General features: G+C 42.9%; 1 pseudogene; it reads right to left on the bottom strand.

The window, feature by feature from the left end:
• LOC147990238 (serine/threonine-protein phosphatase 7 long form homolog) overlaps positions 1 to 19,906 on the bottom strand; it is a 46,604-nt pseudogene extending 26,698 nt beyond the window's left edge.
• Positions 19,907 to 21,220: the final 1,314 nt, after the last annotated feature.

The raw sequence follows: 21,220 nt of genomic DNA, 5'->3' as shown, positions 1-21,220 counted from the left end.
GATTTGAATGGAACTAACCCGGACTGACGCTGTTTTCAGCAGAATTGCTATGGTGTTATTTATGTGCAGAAACAAAATTTCTCGGAATGACCTGAAACTTCATGGAACATCTAATCGGAAATAATAAAAAATCATTGCAAAAGATGAAGACCAGGGGGCCCACCACCTGTCCACGAGGGTGGGGGGCGCGCCCCCTACCTCGTGGGCCCCCTGGAGCTCCTCCGACCTCAACTCCAACTCTATATATTTGGTTTCTAGGAGAAAAAAAATCAGAGAGAAGAATTCATCGCGTTTTACGATATGGAGCCGCCGCCAAGCCCTAAAACCTCTCGGGAGGGCTGATCTGGAGTCCGTTCGGGGCTCCAGAGAGAGGAATCCATCGCCATCATCATCATCAACCATCCTCCATCACCAATTTCATGATGCTCACCGTCGTGCGTGAGTAATTCCATCGTAGGTTTGCTGGACGGTGATGGGTTGGATGAGATATATCATGTAATCGAGTTAGTTTTATTAGGGTTTGATCCCTAGTATCCACTATGTTCTGAGATTGATGTTGCTATGACTTTGCTATGCTTAATGCTTGTCACTAGGGCCCGATTGCCATGATGTCAGATCTGAACCTATTATGTTTTCATCAATATATGAGAGTTCTTGATCCTATCTTGCAAGTCTATAGTCACCTATTATGTGTTATGATCCGTTAATCCCGAAGTGACAATAATCGGGATACTTACCGGTGATGACCGTAGTTTGAGGAGTTCATGTATTCACTATGTGTTAATGCTTTGGTCCGGTACTCTATTAAAAGGAGGCCTTAATATCCCTTAGTTTCCGCTAGGACCCCGCTGCCACGGGAGGGTAGGACAAAAGATGTCATGCAAGTTCTTTTCCATAAGCACGTATGACTATATTCGGAATACATACCTACATTACATTGATGAACTGGAGCTAGTTCTGTGTCACCCTAGGTTATGACTGTTACATGATGAACCACATCCGGCATAATTCTCCATCACTGATCCATTGCCTACGAGCTTTCCATATATTGTTCTTCGCTTATTTACTTTTCCGTTGCTATTGTTACAATCACTACAAAATACCAAAAACATTACTTTTGCTATCATTACCTTTCGTTACCGTTACCACTACTATCATATTACTGTGCTACTGAATACTTTGCTGCAGATAATAAGTTTCCAGGTGTGGTTGAATTGACAACTCAGCTGCTAATACTTGATAATATTCTTTGGCTCCCCTTGTGTCAAATCAATAAATTTGAGTTGAATACTCTACCCTCGAAAACTGTTGCGATCCCCTATACTTGTGGGTTATCATAAGGCGTCCACCATCGGGTCCAGCTGTGCACCGATGGAGGCTATCTTCCTTGGGTCCGTCGGGTGGACTTGAAATTTGACTATTTCATCAGCTGGTTTGAAGGAGGTGGATTTGGAGCGCTTGTCGAGGATTATGTCGTCCCAATCCACGTTGAGCGCAACACAGTTAACTCTTCGGCCACAAGGGCCTCAGAGAGTGCCTCAAGGGCCAGGGACGCTGTTTTGTTTTTAGCACGGAGGGCTATATTCGGATCACTGGCGTGAGTGATAATACCGTTGGGCCCGGGCATTTTGAGCTTCATATACCCGTAATGAGGTATGGCTTGAAAGCGTGTGAATGCATCTCGCCCCAACCGGGCGTGGTATCCACTGTTGAAAGGGGCCACTTGGAAGGTTATCTCTTTAGACCGATAGTTCTCTGGCGTGCCGAATACCACGTCAAGTGTGATTTTTCCCGCGCATCGTGCCTCCCGACTGGGAATAATTCCTTGGAAGGTCGTGATACTTTGCTCGATACAGCTCCTGTCTATTTCCATTTTACTGAGTGTATCCTCGTAGATGAGATTTAATCCGCTGCCGCCGTCCATGAGCACCTTGGTGAGTCGAAAGCCGTCCACAATTGTATTGAGGACTGACTGGGTTTTTGGTTCGTCACTGGCATTGAAAGTTATGGCCGTGTCGTTCCAAGGATTTATTGTTGCGACTTGACAGACTTCGGCGAGGTCGCGGAGTGCCCTTTTGCGCCGATTGTTTGAAGCGGAAGTCTCGAAGACCGTCAATACTTTGTGGTCGTCGTGTTCCGGGGGGAGTTGTTCCGAGGTATTTTTGGTGAGGATATCCTCGCCACTCTTGACCACTTGCCGGAGTATCCAACATGCTCTAAGGCTGTGGGTAGGTATGGTATCCGGTGTGGTGTGTATTTTGCACGGCCTATCGAGCCATCCCTCCAGAATGGTTCCGTGCCCCGTAATGGGTTTGGATTTCTTTACTGCTGTGTCGGGCACCCCGGGAGGGTGCATCCTTTTTGTCTGGACGTAAGGTTGAGTGGGAGCTGGCGGTTCCCAACGAGCTGCCTGAGTTTTCTAGGCGCTTTCCATTGTGCAGTACTTGTGTACTATGGTTGCCAAGTCAGCGACATGTAATACGTGACGGCGGTTGATAGCGTTGAGGATTCCTTCGTTCGTACAATTATGGCAGAATATTGAGATCGCGTCTTTGTCGCAACAATCTTTGATCTTGTTCTTGATAAGGAGGAATCTGGCCCAAAAGTGATGGACTGTTTCCTGAGACTGCTGCTGTAGGTATGTGAAATCGCATATATCTGGGTGGGTGGGTGGATTTAAATCCGAACCCTGACCCAATTTGGGATCCGGAGTTTGAAAAATTTACGAGCTTAATAGTTCGGGCTCCGGGAGATCGACCGATTTTTTAGGTCTACCGTCTGATTCCCAGTTCGGAGGACAAGTCATGTCGTTCCGTGGACAGGTTCCGGCTCTTCGATCTCAGGGATCCGAACATAGTTCGTCCTCAGTATAGAGGGAGAGTTGTTGTTTTGCTCCTCCACTACTGCTATCTGATGGGTGATCGATGGAGATTTGGTTTCTTCCTGATCGGTTTTAAGCACAATCTGACCATAGTCTGTAGCGACCCCCAAGGCGGCAATGCAATCCAGGAGTTCATTCAAGGATGATAATTCCGTTGGATCAATCTGTTTGGAGTATACGGAGCCAACTCGGAGGCGATTTTCGATGACCCGAGAAGTCATCGTTGGCTCATGATACGTCTCCAACGTATCTATAATTTTTGATTGTTCCATGCTATTATATTATCAACCTTGGATGTTTTATATGCATATATATATATGCTATTTTATATGATTTTTGGGACTAACCTATTAACCTAGAGCCCAGTGCCAGTTTTTGTTTTTTTCCTTATTTTTGAGTATCGCAGAAAAGGAAAACCAAACGGAGTCCAATTGACCTGAAACTTCACGGAACCTATTTTTGGACCTGAAGAAGGATATGGAGTAAAAGAGTTGGGCCAGAAGAGTCTCGGGCTGCCCACGAGGGTGGGGGGCACGCCCCCTGCCTCGTGGATAGCCCAGAGACCCCCCTGCCTTGTTCCCGACTACAACACCTCTTATATAACCCAAAACTTCCAGAAAGAAACCTAGATCGGGAGTTCCGCCGCCAGAAGCCTTCGTAGCCACCGAAAACCAATCTAGACCCGTTCCGGCACCCTGCCAGAGGGGGGAATCCCTCTTCGGTGGCCATCTTCATCATCCCGGCGCTCTCCATGACGAGGAGGGAGTAGTTCACCCTTGGGGCTGAGGGTATGTACCAGTAGCTATGTGTTTGATCTCTCTCTCTCTCTCCCTCTCTGTCGTGTTCTTGAGTCGGCATGATCTTGATGTATCGCGAGCTTTGCTATTATATTTGGATCTTATGATGTTTCTCCCCCTCTACTCTCTTGTGATGAATTGAGTTTTCCCTTTGAAGTTATCTTATCGGATTGAGTCTTTAAGGATTTGAGAACACTTGATGTATGTCTTACATGTGCTTATCTGTGGTGACAATGGGATATCACGTGATCCACTTGATGTGTGTTTTGGTGATGAACTTGCGAGTTCCGTGACTTCGTGAACTTATGCATAGGGGTTGGCACATGTTTTCGTCTTGACCCTCCGGTAGAATCTTTGGGGCATTCTTTGAAGTTATTTGTGTTGGTTGAATAGATGAATCTGAGATTGTGTGATGCATATCGTATAATCATACCCACGGATACTTGAGGTGACATTGGAGTATCTAGGTGACATTAGGGTTTGGTTGATTTGTGTCTTAAGGTGTTATTCTAGTACGAACTCTTGAATAGATCGATCAGAAAGAATAACTTTGAGGTGGTTTCGTACCCTACAATAATCTCTTCGTTTGTTCTCCGCTATTAGTGACTTTGGAGTGACTCTTTTTTGCATGTTGAGGGATAGTTATATGATCCAGTTATGTCATTATTGTTGAGAGAACTTGCACTAGTGAAAGTATGAACCCCAGGCCTTGTTTCAATGCATTGCAATACCGTTTTCGCTCACTTTTATCATTAGTTACCTTGCTGTTTTTATATTTTCAGATTACAAAAACCTATATCTACTATCCATATTGCACTTGTATCACCATCTCTTTGCCGAACTAGTGCACCTATACAATTTACCATTGTATTGGGTGTGTTGGGGACACAAGAGACTCTTTGTTATTTGGTTGCAGGGTTGTTTGAGAGAGACCATCTTCATCCTACACCTCCCACGGATTGATAAATCTTAGGTCATCCACTTGAGGGAAATTTGCTACTTTCCTACAAACCTCTGCACTTGGAGGCCCAACAATGTCTACAAAAAGAAGGTTTTGTAGTAGACATGAAGCTCTTTTCTGGCGCCGTTGCCGGGGAGGTTAGCGCTTGAAGGTATATCTTTAGATCTTGCAATCGAATCTTTTTGTTTCTTGTTTTATCACTAGTTTAGTCTATAAAATAAAATTATAAAAAATTGGAATTGAGGGTACCTCTTATGCTTCACCTTTTTAATGTCTTTCGTGAGAATAAGGATTCCGGTAATTGTGCTCAAGTGCTAGAAGAAGAAATCTATAAAATGTTTGGCATAAATATTTTGATTATGAGCATGATTGCAATGTTATTAGTATGAATTCTTTGAATATCCATGATGCTAATTATATGCAAAGCCACAAGCTTGGGTATGCTATGTTTGACGAAGATGATATTTTTTGTCCCCCATGTTTTGATGAGCAAATTTATTATGATGATAGCATGCCTCCTATTTATGATGATTATATTGATGAAAGTGGGTTTCGAAGAGTGTCAACTTTAGGAAGTAATGATCCCACTATTTTGGAGGGTGTTAAATATTATTGTGATAATTATGAAAGTGGATTTGGAGAGGTCATGACTCTATTTAGTGATGAGTCCACTATTTCAGAAGAGGTTCCAATTGGTTATGAGAACAAAGTTGCTATCTATGATGATTATTGTGATGACTTGTATGATATTAAGAATAATGATAACCATGAAACTTGTCATAATGATTTTAGTTTTCAATTGGATTATGCCTCACATAATAATTATTTTGTTGAGTTTGCTCCCACTACTATTCCGAATGAAAAGAATTTTGCTTATGTGGAGAGTAGTAAATTTTCTATGCTTGTAGATCATGAAAAGAATGCTTTATGTGATGGTTATATTGTTGAATTAATTCATGATGATACTGAAAATTATTATGAGGGAGGAACATATGCTTGTAGGAATTGCAATAATATCAAGTTTCATCTCTATGTGTTGAAAATCTTGAAGATTTTCTTGTTTTACCTTCCTATGCAAGTTGATTCTTGTTCCCATAAATTGTTTGCTCACAAAATCCATATGCATAGGAAGTGGGTTAGACTTAAATGTGTTAGTAATATGCTTAATGATGCTCTCTTTATGTTTCAGTTCTTATCTTTTATGTGAGCATCATTGAAATCATCATGCCTAGCTAGGGGCGTTAAACGATAGCGCTTGTTGGAAGGCAACCCGATTTTATTTTTATTCCATGCTTTTTGTCCCTGTTTAGTAATAAATAATTCATCTAGCCTATGTTTAGATGTGGTTTTATGTTTTAATTAGTGTTTGTACCAAGTAGAACTTTTGGGAAGACTTAGGGAAAGTCTTTGCGATCTTGCTGTAAAAAATAGAAACTTTAGCGCTCATGAGATTTGCTGCTATGTTTTACTGGAGAGTGATACTTAGTTTATTAATTTTTGAGATGATTAAGAGATAACTTCCTCACGTCCAGCAATTTATTTTATAATTTTTGGGGTTCCAGAAGTATATGTTTGATCCAGATTACTACTGACTATTCTGTTTTTGACAGATTTTGTTTTCTATGTGTTGTTTGCTTATTTTGATGAATCTATGAGTAGTATCGGAGGGTATGAACCATAGATGAGTTGGAATACAGTAGGTATTACACCAATATGAATTTATAATGAGTTCAAAACAGTACCTAAGTGGTTATTTATTTTCTTATACTAACGGAGCTTACGAGTTTGCTGTTAAGTTTTGTGTTGTGAAGTTTTCAAGTTTTGGGTAAAGATTCGATGGACTAGGAATAAGGAGTGGAAAGAGCCTAAGATTGGGTATGCCCAAGGCACCCCAAGGTAATATTCAAGGAAACCCAGAGCCTAAGCTTGGGGATGCCCCGGAAGGCATCCCCTCTTTCGTCTTCGTTCATCGGTAACTTTACTTGGAGCTATATTTTTATTCACCACATGATATGTGTTTTGCTTGGAGCGTCATTTTATTTTAGTTAGTTTTCCTTGCTGTTTGAATAATATCCCAAGATCTGAAATTCTTAAATGTTAGAGAGTCTTCACATAGTTGCATAATTATTCGACTACTCATTGATCTTCACTTATATCTTTTGGAGTAGTTTATCATTTTCTCTAGTGCTTCACTTATATATTTTTAGAGCATGATGGTAGTTTTACTTTGAAGAAATAGATTAACTCTCATGCTTCACTTATATTATTTTGAGAGTCCTAAACAGCATGGTAATTCGCTTTAGTTATGAATTTAGTCCTAATATGATGGGCATCCAAGAGGGATATAATAAAAACTTTCATATAAAGTGAATTTAATACTATGAGAAGTTTGATACTTGATAATTGTTTTGAGATATAAAGGTGGTAATATTAGAGTTGTGCTAGTTGAGTAATTGTGAAATTGAGAAATACTTGTGTTGAGGTTGGCAAGTCCCGTAGCATGCACGTATGGTAAACGTTGTGTGACAAATTTGAAGCATGGGGTGTTCTTTGATTGCTTTCCTTATGAATGGCGGTCGAGAACAAGCGATGGTCTTTTCATACCAATCTATCCCCCTAGGGGCATGCGTGGTAGTACTTTGCTTCGAGGGCAAATAAACTTTTGTAATAAGTATAGGAGTTCTTTATGACTAATGTGAGTCCATGGATATTGCACACTCTCACCCTTCCATAATTGCTAGCCTCTTCAGTACCGTGCAATGCCCTCTCCCGCCTTGAGAGTTGGTGCAAACTTTGCCGGTGCATCCAAATCCCGTGATACGATACGCTCTATCACACATAAACCTCCTTATATCTTCCTCAAAACAGCCACCATACCTACCTTTTATGGCATTTCCATAGCCATTCCGAGATATATTGCCATGCAACTTTCCACCGTTCCGTTTATTATGACATGCTCCATCATTGTCATATTGCTTCGCATGATCATGTAGTTGACATCGTAGTTGTGGCAAAGCCACCATTCATAATTCTTTCATACATGTCACTCTTGATTCATTGCACATCCCGATACACCGCCGGAGGCATTCATATAGAGTCATATTTTGTTCTAAGTATCGAGTTGTAATTCTTGAGTTGTAAGTAAATAAAAGTGTGATGATAATCATTATTAGAGCATTGTCCTAGTGAGGAAATGATGATGGAGACTATGATTCCCCCACAAGTCAGGATGAGACTCAGGACGAAAAAAAAGAGAAAAAAGGCCATAAAAAAGAGAAGGCCCAAAAAATTGAGAGAAAAAGAGAGAAGGGGCAATGCTACTATCCTTTTACCACACTTGTGCTTTAAAGTAGCACCATGATCTTCATGATAGAGAGTCTCCTATGTTGTCACTTTCATATAATAGTGGGAATCTTTCATTATAGAACTTGGCTTGTATATTCCAATGATGGGCTTCCTCAAATGCCCTAGGTCTTCGTGAGCAAGCAAGTTGGATGCACACCCACTTAGTTTCTTTGATGAGCTTTCATATATCTATAGCTCAAGTGCATCTGTTGCATGGCAATCCCTACTCCTTGCATTGACATCAGTCGGTGGGCATCTCCATAGCCTGTTGATTAGCCGCGTCAATGTGAGACTTTCTTCCTTTTTGTCTCCTCACATAACCCCTATCATCATACTCTATTCCACCCATAGTGCTATGTCCATGGGTTGCGCTCATGTATTGCGTAAGGGTTGAAAAGGCTGAAGCACGTTAAAAAGTATGAACCAATTGCTCGGCTTGTCATCGGGGTTGTGCATGATGGGAGCATTTTGTCTGACAAAAATGAAGCATGGCCAAACTATATGATTTTGTAGGGATAAGATTTCTTTGGCTATGTTATTTTGATAAGACATAATTGCTTGGTTAGTATGCTTGAAGTATTATTATTTTTATGTCAATATTAAACTTTTGTCTTGAATCTTATGGATCTGAATATTCTTGCCACAATAAAGAAAATTACATTGATAATTATGTTAGGTAGCATTCCACATCAAAAATTCTGTTTTATCATTTACCTACTCGAGGACGAGCAGGAATTAAGCTTGGGGATGCTTGATATGTCTCCAACGTATCTATAATTTTTTATTGTTCCATGCTATTATATTATCAACCTTGGATGTTTTATATGCATTTATATGCTATTTTATATGATTTTTGGGACTAACCTATTAACCTAGAGCCAAGTGCCAGTTTCTGTTTTTTCCTTGTCTTTGAGTATCGCAGAAAAGGAAAACCAAACGGAGTCCAATTGACCTGAAACTTCACAGAACTTATTTTTGGACCAAACGAAGGATATGGAGTAAAAGAGTTGGGCCAGAAGAGTTCTGGGCTGCCCACGAGGGTGGGGATCCCGCCCACCCCCTGGACGCGCCCCCCTGCCTTGTGGACAGCCCGGAGACCCCCCTGCCTTGTTCCCGACTCCAACACCTCTTATATAACCCAAAACTTCCAGAAAGAAACCTAGATCGGGAGTTCTGCTGCCAGAAGCCTCCGTAGCCACCGAAAACTAATCAAGACCCGTTCCGGCACCCTGCCGGAGGGGGGAATCCCTCTTCGGTGGCCATCTTCATCATCCTGGCGCTCTCCATGACGAGGAGGGAGTAGTTCACCCTCGGGGCTGACGGTATGTACTAGTAGCTATGTGTTTGATCTCTCTCTCTCTCTCTCTCTCTCTCTCGTGTTCTTGAGTTGGCACGATCTTGATGTATCGCAAGCTTTGCTATTATATTTGGATCTTATGATGTTTCTCCCCCTCTACTCTCTTGTGATGAATTGAGTTTTCCCTTTGAAGTTATCTTATCGGATTGAGTCTTTAAGGATTTGAGAACACTTGATGTATGTCTTGCATGTGCTTATCTGTGGTGACAATGGGATATCACGTGATCCACTTGATGTGTGTTTTGGTGATCAACTTGCGAGTTCTGTGACCTTGTGAACTTATGCATAGGGGTTGGCACACGTTTTCGTCTTGACTCTCCGGTAGAATCTTTGGGGCACTCTTTGAAGTTCTTTGTGTTGGTTGAATAGATGAATCTGAGATTGTGTGATATATATCATATAATCATACCCACGGATACTTGAGGTGACATTGGAGTATCTAGGTGACATTAGGGTTTGGTTGATTTGTGTCTTAAGGTGTTATTCTAGTATGAACTCTTGAATAGATCGATCAGAAAGAATAACTTTGAGGTGGTTTCATACCCTACAATAATCTCTTCGTTTGTTCTCCGCTATTAGTGACTTTGGAGTGACTCTTTGTTGCATGTTGAGGGATAGTTATATGATCCAGTTATGTTATTATTGTTGAGAGAACTTGCACTAGTGAAAGTATGAACCCTAGGCCTTGTTTCAACGCATTGCAATACCATTTTCACTCACTTTTATCATTAGTTACCTTGTTGTTTTTATATTTTCAGATTACAAAAACCTATATCTACTATCCATATTGCACTTGTATCGCCATCTCTTCGCCGAACTAGTGCACCTATACAATTTACCATTGTATTGGGTGTGTTGGGGACATAAGAGACTCTTTGTATTTGGTTGCAGGGTTGTTTGAGAGAGACCATCTTCATCCTACGCCTCCCACGGATTGATAAACCTTAGGTCATCCACTTGAGGGAAATTTGCTACTGTCCTACAAACCTCTGCACTTGGAGGCCCAACAACGTCTACAAGAAGAAGGTTGTGTAGTAGACATCAGCTCACCAGCCGAACGGGTGGTCATGATAAAGCCACCCAATCGGAAGGTTTGACCTAAGGCCAGGGCTCCATCGGTGGTGATGTTGTCCTTGTTCACAAGGCGAGCCATCAACCCTGACTTCAACGTCGTAGTGGAACTCTCGATGAAAGCACCAATGTCGGTGTCAAAACCGGCAGATCTCGGGTAGGGGGTCCCGAACTGTGCGTCTGAGGTTGATGGTAACAGGAGACAGGAAACACAATGTTTACCTAGGTTCGGGCCCTCTCGATGGAGGTAAAACCCTATGTCCTACTAGATTAATATTGATGAGTATGGGGGTTACAAGAGTTGATCTACCACGAGATCGTAATGGCTAAAACCCTAGAAGTCTAGCCTATCTGATTATGAGTATGATCCTCTCTACGGACTAAACCCTCCGGTTTATATAGACACCGGAGGGGACTAGGGTTGTACAAAGTCAGTTACATAGAAAGGAAATAGTACATCCAACCACCTAGCTTGCCATCTACGCAAAGGAGAGTCCTATCCGGACACGGGAGAAAATCTTCTATCTTGTATCTTCAAGGCCCAATAGTCCGGCCCATGTCCAACAGGCCGGCTGCCCGAGGACCCCTTAGTCCAGGACTCCCTCAGTCAAGTAACATGACCTCCAGAACAGGATTACCGCACCACTCTGGTGCGGATCATACTCTGGTTGACCTACGAGGTTTGGTAGTAACTTGATCAGAAGTTTCATGATCATCATCATTAGCTTCCTCACTGGTGTAGGAATCACTAGAACTAATTTCTGTGATGAACTACTTTCCAATAAGGGATTTGGTACAATTACCTCATCAAGTTCTATTTTCCTCCCACTCACTTCTTTCGAGAGAAACTCCTTCTCTAGAAAGGATCCATTCTTAGCAACGAATATCTTGCCTTCGGATCTGTGATAGAAGGTGTACCCAACAGTCTCCTTTGGGTATCCTATGAAGACACATTTCTCCGATTTGGGTTCGAGCTTATCAGGTCGAAGCTTTTTCACATAAGCATCGCAGCCCCAAACTTTAAGAAACGACAACTTGGATTTCTTGCCAAACCACAGTTCATAAGGTGTTGTCTCAACGGATTTTTATGGTGCCCTATTTAACGTGAATGCAGCCGTCTCTAAAGCATAACCCCAAAACGATAGCGGTTAATCAGTAAGAGACATCATAGATCGCACCATATCTAATAAAGTGTATTTACGACGTTCAGACACACCATTATGCTGTGGTGTTCCAGGTGGCGTGAGTTGTGAAACTATTCTGCATTGTTTCAAATGAAGACCAAACTCATAACTCAAATATTCTCCTCCATGATCAGATCATAGAAACTTAATTTTCTTGTTATGATGATTTTCCACTTCACTCTTAAATTCTTTGAACTTTTCAAATGTTCCAGACTTATGTTTCATCAAGTAGATATACCCGTATCTTCTTAAATCATCTGTGAAGGTAAGAAAATAACGATACCCTCCGCGAGCATCAACACTCATTGGACCGCATACATCAATATGTATTATTTCCAACAAGTCTGTTGCTCGCTCCATTGTTTCGAAGAATGGAGTCTTGGTCATCTTGCCCATGAGGCATGGTTCGCAAGCATCAAGTGATTCCAAAAGTCTATCAACATGGAGTTTCTTCATGCGCTTTACACCAATATGACCTAAACGGCAGTGCCACAAATAATATGCACTATCATTATTAAACTTATATCTTTTGGCTTCAATACTATGAACATGTGTATAACTACTATCAAGATTTAGTAAAAATAGACCACTCATCATGGATGCATGACCATAAAAGATATTACTCATATAAATAGAACAACCATTATTCTCTGATTTAAATGAATAACTGTCTCGCATCAAACAAGATCCAGATATAATGTTCATGCTGAATGCTGGCACCAAATAACAATTATTTAGGTCTAAAACTAATCCCGAAGGTAGATGTAGAGGTAGTGTGCCGACGGCGATCACATCGACTTTGGAACCATTTCCCACGCGCATCATCACCTCGTCCTTAGCCAATCTTTGCTTAATCCGTAGCCCCTGTTTTGAGTTGCAAATATTAGCAACAGAACCAGTATCAAATACACAAGCGCTACTGCGAGCATTAGTAAGGTACACATCAATAACATGTATATCAAATATACCTTTCACTTTGCCATCCTTCTTCTCCTCCAAATACTTGGGGCAGTTCCGCTTCCAGTGATCAGTTCCTTTGCAATAGAAGCACTCAGTCTCAGGCTTAGGTCCAGACTCGGGCTTCTTCACTTGAGTAGCAACTTGCATGTTGTTCTTCTTGAAGTTCCCCTTCTTCCCTTTACCATTTTCTTGAAACTGGTGGTCTTGTTGACCATCAACACTTGATGCTCTTTCTTGATTTCTACCTCCGTAGCCTTTAGCATTGCGAAGAGCTCGGGAATTGTCTTATCCATCCCTTGCATATTATAGTTCATCACGAAGCTCTTGTAGCTTGGTGGCAGTGAGTGAAGAACTCTGTCAATGACACTATCATCAGGAAGATTAACTCCCAGCTGAGTCAAGTGGTTGTGGTACCCAGACAATCTTAGTATATGTTCACTGACAGAACTATTCTCCTCCATTTTGCAGCTGTAGAACTTATTGGAGACTTCATATCTCTCAGTCCGGGTATTTGCTTGAAATATTAACTTCAACTCCTGGAACATCTCATATGCTCCATGACGTTCAAAACGTCGTTGAAGTCCCGGTTCTAAGCCGTAAAGCATGGCACACTGAACTATCGAGTAGTCATCAGCTTTGCTCTGCCAGACATTCATAACATCTGGTGTTGCTCCTGCAGCGGGTTTGTCACCTAGCGGTGCTTCCAGGACGTAATTCTTCTGTGTGGCAATGAGGATAATCCTCAAGTTACGGACCCAGTCCATGTAATTTCTACCATCATCTTTCAACTTAGCTTTCTCTAGGAACGCACTAAAATTCAACGAAAGAACAGCACGGGCCATCTATCTACAACAACATAGACATGCAAAATACTATCAGGTACTAAGTTCATGATAAATTAAAGTTCAATTAATCAAATTACTTAATAACTCCCACTTAGATAGACATCCCTCTAATCATCTAAGTGATCACGTGATCCATATCAACTAAACCATGTCCGATCATCACGAGAGATGGAGTAGTTTCCAATGGTGAACATCACTATGTTGATCATATCTACTATATGATTCACGCTCGACCTTTTGGTATCAGTGTTCTGAGGCCATATCTGCATATGCTAGGCTCGTCAAGTTTAACCTGAGTATTCCGCGTGTGAAAAACTGGCTTGCACCCGTTGTATGTGAACGTAGAGCTTATCACACCCGATCATCACGTGGTGTCTCGGCATGACGAACTATAGCAACAGTGCATACTCAGGGAGAACACTTGTACCTTGAAATTTAGTGAGAGATCATATTATAATGCTACCGCCGAACTAAGCAAAATAAGATGCATAAAGGATAAACATCACATGCAATCAATATAAGTGATATGATATGGCCATCATCATCTTGTGCCTTTGATATCCATCTCCAAAGCACTGTCATGATCACCATCGTCACCGGCTTGACACCTTGATCTCCATCGAAGCATCGTTGTCGTCTCGCCAACTATTGCTTCTACGACTATCGCTACCGCTTAGTGATAAAGTAAAGCAATTACATGGCAATTGCATTTCATACAATAAAGCGACAACCATATGGCTCCTGCCAGTTGCCGATAACTCTATTACAAAACATGATCATCTCATACAATAAAATTTAGCATCATGTCTTGACCATATCACATCACAACATGCTCTGCAAAAAAAATTAGACGTCCTCTACTTTGTTGTTGTAAGTTTTACGTGGCTACTACGGGCTGAGCAAGGACCGTTCTTACCTACGCATCAAAAACCACAACGCGGTATAGTGATTGCTTTTTGATCTTCAGAAAGAACCCTGTTCATTGGATCTGATTCAACTAAAGTTGGAGAAACTGACACCCACCAACCACCTGTGTGTGAAGCACGTCGGTAGAACCAGTCTCGCATAAGCGTACGCATAATGTCAGCCTGAGCCGCTTCATCCAACAATACCGCTGAATCAAGAATCAACTAGTGATGACAAGCAATATGTATATACCCACGCCCACAACTCCTTTGTGTTCTACCCGTGCATATAACATCTACGCATAGACCTGGCTCGGATGCCACTGTTGGGGAACGCAGTAATTTCAAAAAAAAATCCTATGCACACGCAAGATCTATCTAGGTGATGCATAGCAACGAGAGGTGAGAGTGTTGTCCACGTACCCTTGTAGACTGTAAGCGGAAGCGTTATGACAACGTGGTTGATGTAGTCGTACGTATTCACGATCCGACCGATCCTAGCATCAAAGATACGGCACCTCCGCGATCTGCACACGTCAGCTCGGTGATGTCCCACGAACTCTAAATCCAGCTGAGTATCGAGGGAGAGCTTCGACAGCATGACGGCGTGATGACGGTGATGATGAAGTTACCGATGCAGGGCTTCGCCTAAGCACTATATAATGATATGACCGAGGTGGAAATCTATGGAGGAGGGCACCGCACACAGCTAAGAGATCAACTTGTGTGTCTATGGGGTGCCCCCTCCCTCGTATATAAAGGAGTGGAGGAGGGGAGGGCCGGCCCTCTCTATGGTGCGCCCTAGGGGGAGTCCTACTCCCACCGGGAATAGGATTCCCCCCTTTTGGAGTAGGAGAGAAGGAAGGGGGAGAGAGAGGGAAGGAAGGGGGGCGTCCCCCCACCCAATTCAGATTGGGCTAGGGGGGCACGCCCTCCACCTTGGCCTTCCTCTCCTCCATTCCACTAAGGCCCAATAAGGCCCATATACTCCCTGGGGGGTTCCGGTAACCCCCCGGTACTGCGGTAAATGCCCGAACTCACCCGGAACCATTCCGATGTCCAAACATAGGCTTCCAATATATCGATCTTTATGTCTCGACCATTCCGAGACTCCTCGTCATGTCCGTGATCATATCCGGGACTCCAAACTACCTTCGGTACATCAAAACACATAAACTCATAATACCGATCGTCACCGAACGTTAAGCGTGCGGAACCTACGGGTTCGAGAACTATGTAGACATGACCGAGACTCATCTCCGGTCAATAACCAATAGCGGAACCTGGATGCTCATATTGGTTCCTACATATTCTACGAAGATCTTTATCGGTCAAACCGCATAACAACATACATTGTTCCCTTTGTCATCGGTATGTTACTTGCCCGAGATTCGATTGTCGGTATCTCAATACCTAGTTCGATCTCATTACCGGCAAGTCTCTTTACTCGTTCCGTAATGCAACATCCCGTAACTAACTCATTAGTCACATTGCTTGCAAGGCTTATAGTGATGTGCATTACCGAGAGGGCCCAAAGATACCTCTCCGATACATAGAGTGACAAATCCTAATCTCGATCTATGCCAACTCAAGAAACAACATTGGAGACACCTGTAGAGCATCTTTACAGTCACCCAGTTACGTTGTGATGTTTGATAGCACACTAAGTGTTCCTCCGGTATTCTGGAGTTGCATAATCTCATAGTCATAGGAACATGTATAAGTTATGGAGAAAGCAATTGCAGTAAACTAAGCAATCATCGTGCTAAGCTAACGGATGGGTCAATTCAATCACATCATTCTCTAATGATGTGATCCCATTTATCAAATGAGAACTCTTTGTCCATGGCTAGGAAACTTAACCACCTTTGATTAACGAGCTAGTCAAGTAGAGGCATACTAGTGACACTATGTTTGTCTATGTATTCACACATGTACTAAGTTTCCGGTTAATACAATTCTAGCATGAATAATAAACATTTATCATGATATAAGGAAATATAAATAACAACTTTATTATTGCCTCTAGGGCATATTTCCTTAGCTTCGGCCCTTTTGGTTTAGATCAAAGAATATGCATTTCATGAAATCATGCCCTTAGGTTCGGCCTTTTTATTCGGACCAAGAAATATGCACTTCGTGATATCATGCCCTTAGGTTCGGCCTTCTTGGTTCGGATCAAGGAATATAACTTCAAGAAATCATGCCCTTAGGTTCGCCCTTTTGGTTCGAATCAAGGATGCGCAATTTTCTTCACGCGGACATGTGTGTCTGGGGAACATATAATGCCAACATCAAATTGTCATGAGGGGCGCTAATATCACCAAAATATCAACTATATGGTAAATGTTTGGCATTATTCCATTAACAAGGTAAAATATTGATACAGCGCATAAAGAATATCACGCTAATGAAATTTATATTCAGTGTACTTTGTCAAATATTCACCTCATATCACATATAATGCTAGACCTTGAGTTTAATTTCAAAAATAATAATTAACATGTGCACCACACCATAAACTCTAATTAGCCATTAATTAATAGCCAATTAAGGCCTAAACCATTAAAATATGGCTATGCTGCATGCATGCATAGGGTGGGGTGATACCAAGGCCCACACATTAATTAGAATGAAAAAAGGAGTTTAGCCCCATGCCAGTTAATACGCACGTAGTGGAGTTGGTCAGTCAAACTACCTTGAGATTAGCTGGTGATTAAAGAAATATAATAAACAAAGGAAAATCAGCATTTTGAAGAGCCCTGCAAGTATACATAGTTCAATGCATACTCTTTGGTCTAACATTGAACTAGTCAAATGCATGCAAGTATACATAGTTTAATGCATTGAACTAGTTCACCCTGCAAGTATACATAGCTCAGGATAATTTTTTTAAATAATACATTTTTTATTAATTTTCAGAAATAATACACCGTTTTGATATTTTTCACAAATAATACGGCATCATCTTCCTGGTGGACGATTGGACCTAATCGTCTTCCTGGTGGACGATTGGACCTAATCGTCTTCCTGGTGGACGATTAGGGTCCAGTCGTCCACCAGGAAGCCGACTGGGCAATCATCTATAGCGTTGGGCACTAGTCGTCTTGCAGGAAGATGATAAGTTACGGTCATCTTGCAGGAAGATTATTAGTTGCAGTCGTCTTGCAGGAAGATTATTAGTTGCAGTCGTCCACATGAAAGATTATTATTACTAATCGTCCACCAGAAAGATGATTAGTTCCAGTCGTCCACCAAGAAGATGATTAGTTCCAACCACATACATAGGTAGCATACGTACGTCCCTCGCGTACATAGATAGATATAGTGGTAGACAAGCATCAGCCACATCATCCGGCACGTCGTGGAGGTGGTGTAGGCGGCGTCGGCCACAGATACCTGTGGGGTGCCCGAATGTTACAGGGAGGAAGCTCAGACCATGTCTGGTCATGTTGTGTTTCCTGTGTGGGAGGTGGTGCAGGAGTCGTATATATGTCCATCCACTCGTTGTGCTGTGACAAGAAATCCTGTTTGTTATGCCCACCTTCATGGTCACTATCCTACCCGGATTCGGACATAGACGCGTCATGTCCATACAGCTGATATCTGTAGGACCCTGTTGGATGGACGAACATAAGTAATGATGAAATACATAGGCCCAATAGATATTCACAAGAATAAATATGAAGAAACATACCTGTAGGCGGAGGTCGTGGCCGAAACATGTAGGTAGACGTGGGATCCGGGTGGTGCTGCCACGCCGAACTACCGGCCTGGTCAGGAAGTGGTGGCCTGGTCGTCCACTGCTCTGCTAGACGTGTACGCGGATCATGTCAGCGATGCGTGGGTTCGAGCTGACCAGTCGAGTGACGCAGCGGCTGCTGGTGCGTGGAGTGGCGGGGGGATGCTGGTGAAGTACATCTAAAGTGTGTGTGTGCATGTAATAGCCCGATACACAGATCGTACTTTCTCCTCAATGCGCGACATCCAGGTCTGGACCTGAGCCTGAGGAAGCATTAGAGGTGCAGACGACAGTGAACGCTGAAAGGTGGACACCTCCTCGCCAAGTCCGCGAGTTAACTCAACCTGAAATTGTGAGGACGATTATTGCATGCGCACGGCAAAGTATGTATGGACTACTTGCATTATATGAATGGAATATATCTTACCGCTTGCTGCCTAGAGCCCGAAGTATCATAGCTCGGGTACATATCCGTCGTATTAGGGGCAGGTATCTCATGTAGGTGATTGTGATGAATGATGCATAACCGTGTTCCGATCATGTACCACTGCAGATAGAGATTGAATTCGTCCATATCAAAGTTGTGATTCTCGTGCCATAGATGTGTGCTCACAGTCTCCCATTGTGTAACATACGACTGAACCCTATATAGCCACTCAGTAGCAGTCCTGTTGATCCCCTTCTTTGTGATCCTAAAATTTTGGTGTTCGTTGAACAATTAACTAACAGCTTAACTATGGACAATTTTGAAGGACAGTGCAATATTAATAACTAGACAGTACCTGTGGATGTCTCTGTGCAGCGGGACCTCTATAGAGGGAGGTGTCTCCAATTGCAGAAGACCAAATTGCCTCATAACCCTCTGTTGGGCCATCTCCTCGACGAAGACATCGAAGATGATCTTCGATTTCGTCATCCAATAATCAGCATCTCTTGTGCATAGCACGGACAAACCGACGGGGTATCTTGCATCTATGGCTTCTTGCGTGTACGGCTGCCAGATCGCCCCAGTGTACGCATCAAACTGCTCGTTTAATGTCGTGTAAGCTCGTCTGGTCTGATCAGCAGCAAAGCGTCTCTGCGGAAAACAAAAATTAGATTGAACCCTAGTGTACAAAACGAACAAAACTTGGATTGTGACATACCCTGCGACGTGTCCAACTGAGACCGAAGGTAGGCATGTCGATGCCGTCAACATCGAACATGATATCCATAGGCTCATCAACACGTACGTCTGGTCATCCTATAGAGAACCTCTCCCATGACCACAGTTGCAGAAAGAGAGGGCATCCAAGAAGGGCAGACGTGGGTGACGTAAGCTGGCAGGCGTTGCACATAGCTCGGTATGTATACGCTAAGACAGCCGAACCCCAACTCCTCTGTGTGATCTGATTCGGCGTCTCAGCGCTCACGATCTCAAGTGCAATAGGGATGTAGCTCGCGCTAATAGTGTTGAGATGGTTCTCTGTGAACATCACCTTGCTGAGAAGCCACAATATATATGCCTCCAGACTTCTAGTGATCTATGTCGCATTCAACGGGACGCTTGGATACCACGGGAACTTTTGGATATGTTTTAAGCAAAGAGAGTATTAGTACATAGCGAAGGTATGTTCTGTAAGAACAATTGCAAGACAAATGAAACTTAAGCGGTAGGGGAACTAACCTGGAAATGGAGCAACCATTCGTACTTAGGTCCATGATTATCCGATGTCAACACCGGAGCTCGGTCATAAATACCCGCGAAACGCTGTGCAATACCAAGCTGCCAATCAGCCGGTGCCTCCAACGGTCTTATGGCATGACCTGCCAATGGTGGTCCCAATAAAAAGGACACATCCTGGAGAGTAGGAGCCATCTCTCCCCAGCGGAAGTGAAACGTGTGGGTCTCAGGTCTCCACCGGTCCACTAAGCATGTGAGCAAAGAGGCGTCGATGGCGAGGCATTTGGAGGTCTGCGTGGACTCAACCAGACGCGCGAAAGGTAAAAGGCCAACCCATTTCAACCTGCATGTGAGGACAAATCAGTAGGTGTGTCTCATCCATATATTCTTGAAGGAAATAAGTAAAGTGCGTACCGCTGAACCCATCCCTCGTGTATTTTCCAATCTTCCTTTTGAGTGCGAGTGACCAGCGCATCAAGCTTGCGCTCAGAACCTATCGTAGCGCGATGCTTTCAATCAATGCCCGCACTAAGCAACCCCATTCCCGCCATTCCTGCATTTACAAATTTCAAACATAATGTCAAACTTAATACAAATTTCAAACCTAGTGCTAGACTTAATACAAATTTCAAACGTAGTGCCAGACTTAATACAAATTTCAAACATAGTGCCAGACATAATACAAATTTCAAACATAGTGCCAGACTTAATACAAATTTCAAACATAGTGCCAGCACTAACACAAATTTCAAACATAGTGCCAGAATTAATAAAAATTTCAAATATACTGCCACACTTAATACAAATTTATAACTTAGTGCCTAGCTTCTGCCTTGACCTCTTCCTCCTCTTGCTCTTGCTCCTCGTCCCCGTTTCCTTCGTCCATGCCCAGTGATGAAAGTGGGACAATTAGTGTCCCTGTCGGTGTCAAAACTGGCGGATCCCGGGTAGAGGGTCCCGAACTGTGCGTCTAAGGCGGATGGTAACATGAGGCGGGGGACACGATATTTACCCAGGTTCGGGCCCTCTCGATGGAGGTAATACCCTACGTCCTGCTTGATTGATCTTGATGATATGAGTATTACAAGAGTTGATCTACCACGAGATCGTAGAGGCTAAACGTAGAAGCTAGCCTATGGTATGATTGTTCTTGTCCTACGGACTAAACCCTCCGATTTATATAGACACCGGAGGGGCTAGGGTTACACAGAGTCGGTTACAAGGAAGAAGATCCACATATCCGTATTGCCAAGCTTGCCTTCCACACCAAGGAGAGTCCCATCCGCACACGGGACGAAGTCTTCAATCTTGTATCTTCATAGTCCAACAGTCCGGCCAAAGGATATAGTACGGCTGTCCGGAGACCCCCTAATCCAGGACTCCCTCAGTAGCCCCTGAACCAGGCTTCAATGACGATGAGTCTGGCACGCAGATTTTTCTTCGGCATTGCAAGGCAGGTACTTCCTCCGAATACCCCATAGAAGATTTTGAACACAAGGATAGTGTCCG

Source organism: Triticum urartu, chromosome 1A, assembly GCF_056163025.1.
Source record: "Triticum urartu cultivar PI428250 chromosome 1A, HENAU_Tu73, whole genome shotgun sequence".
NCBI lineage: Eukaryota > Viridiplantae > Streptophyta > Magnoliopsida > Poales > Poaceae > Triticum > Triticum urartu.
This window is presented reverse-complemented; position numbering and strand designations above follow the sequence as displayed.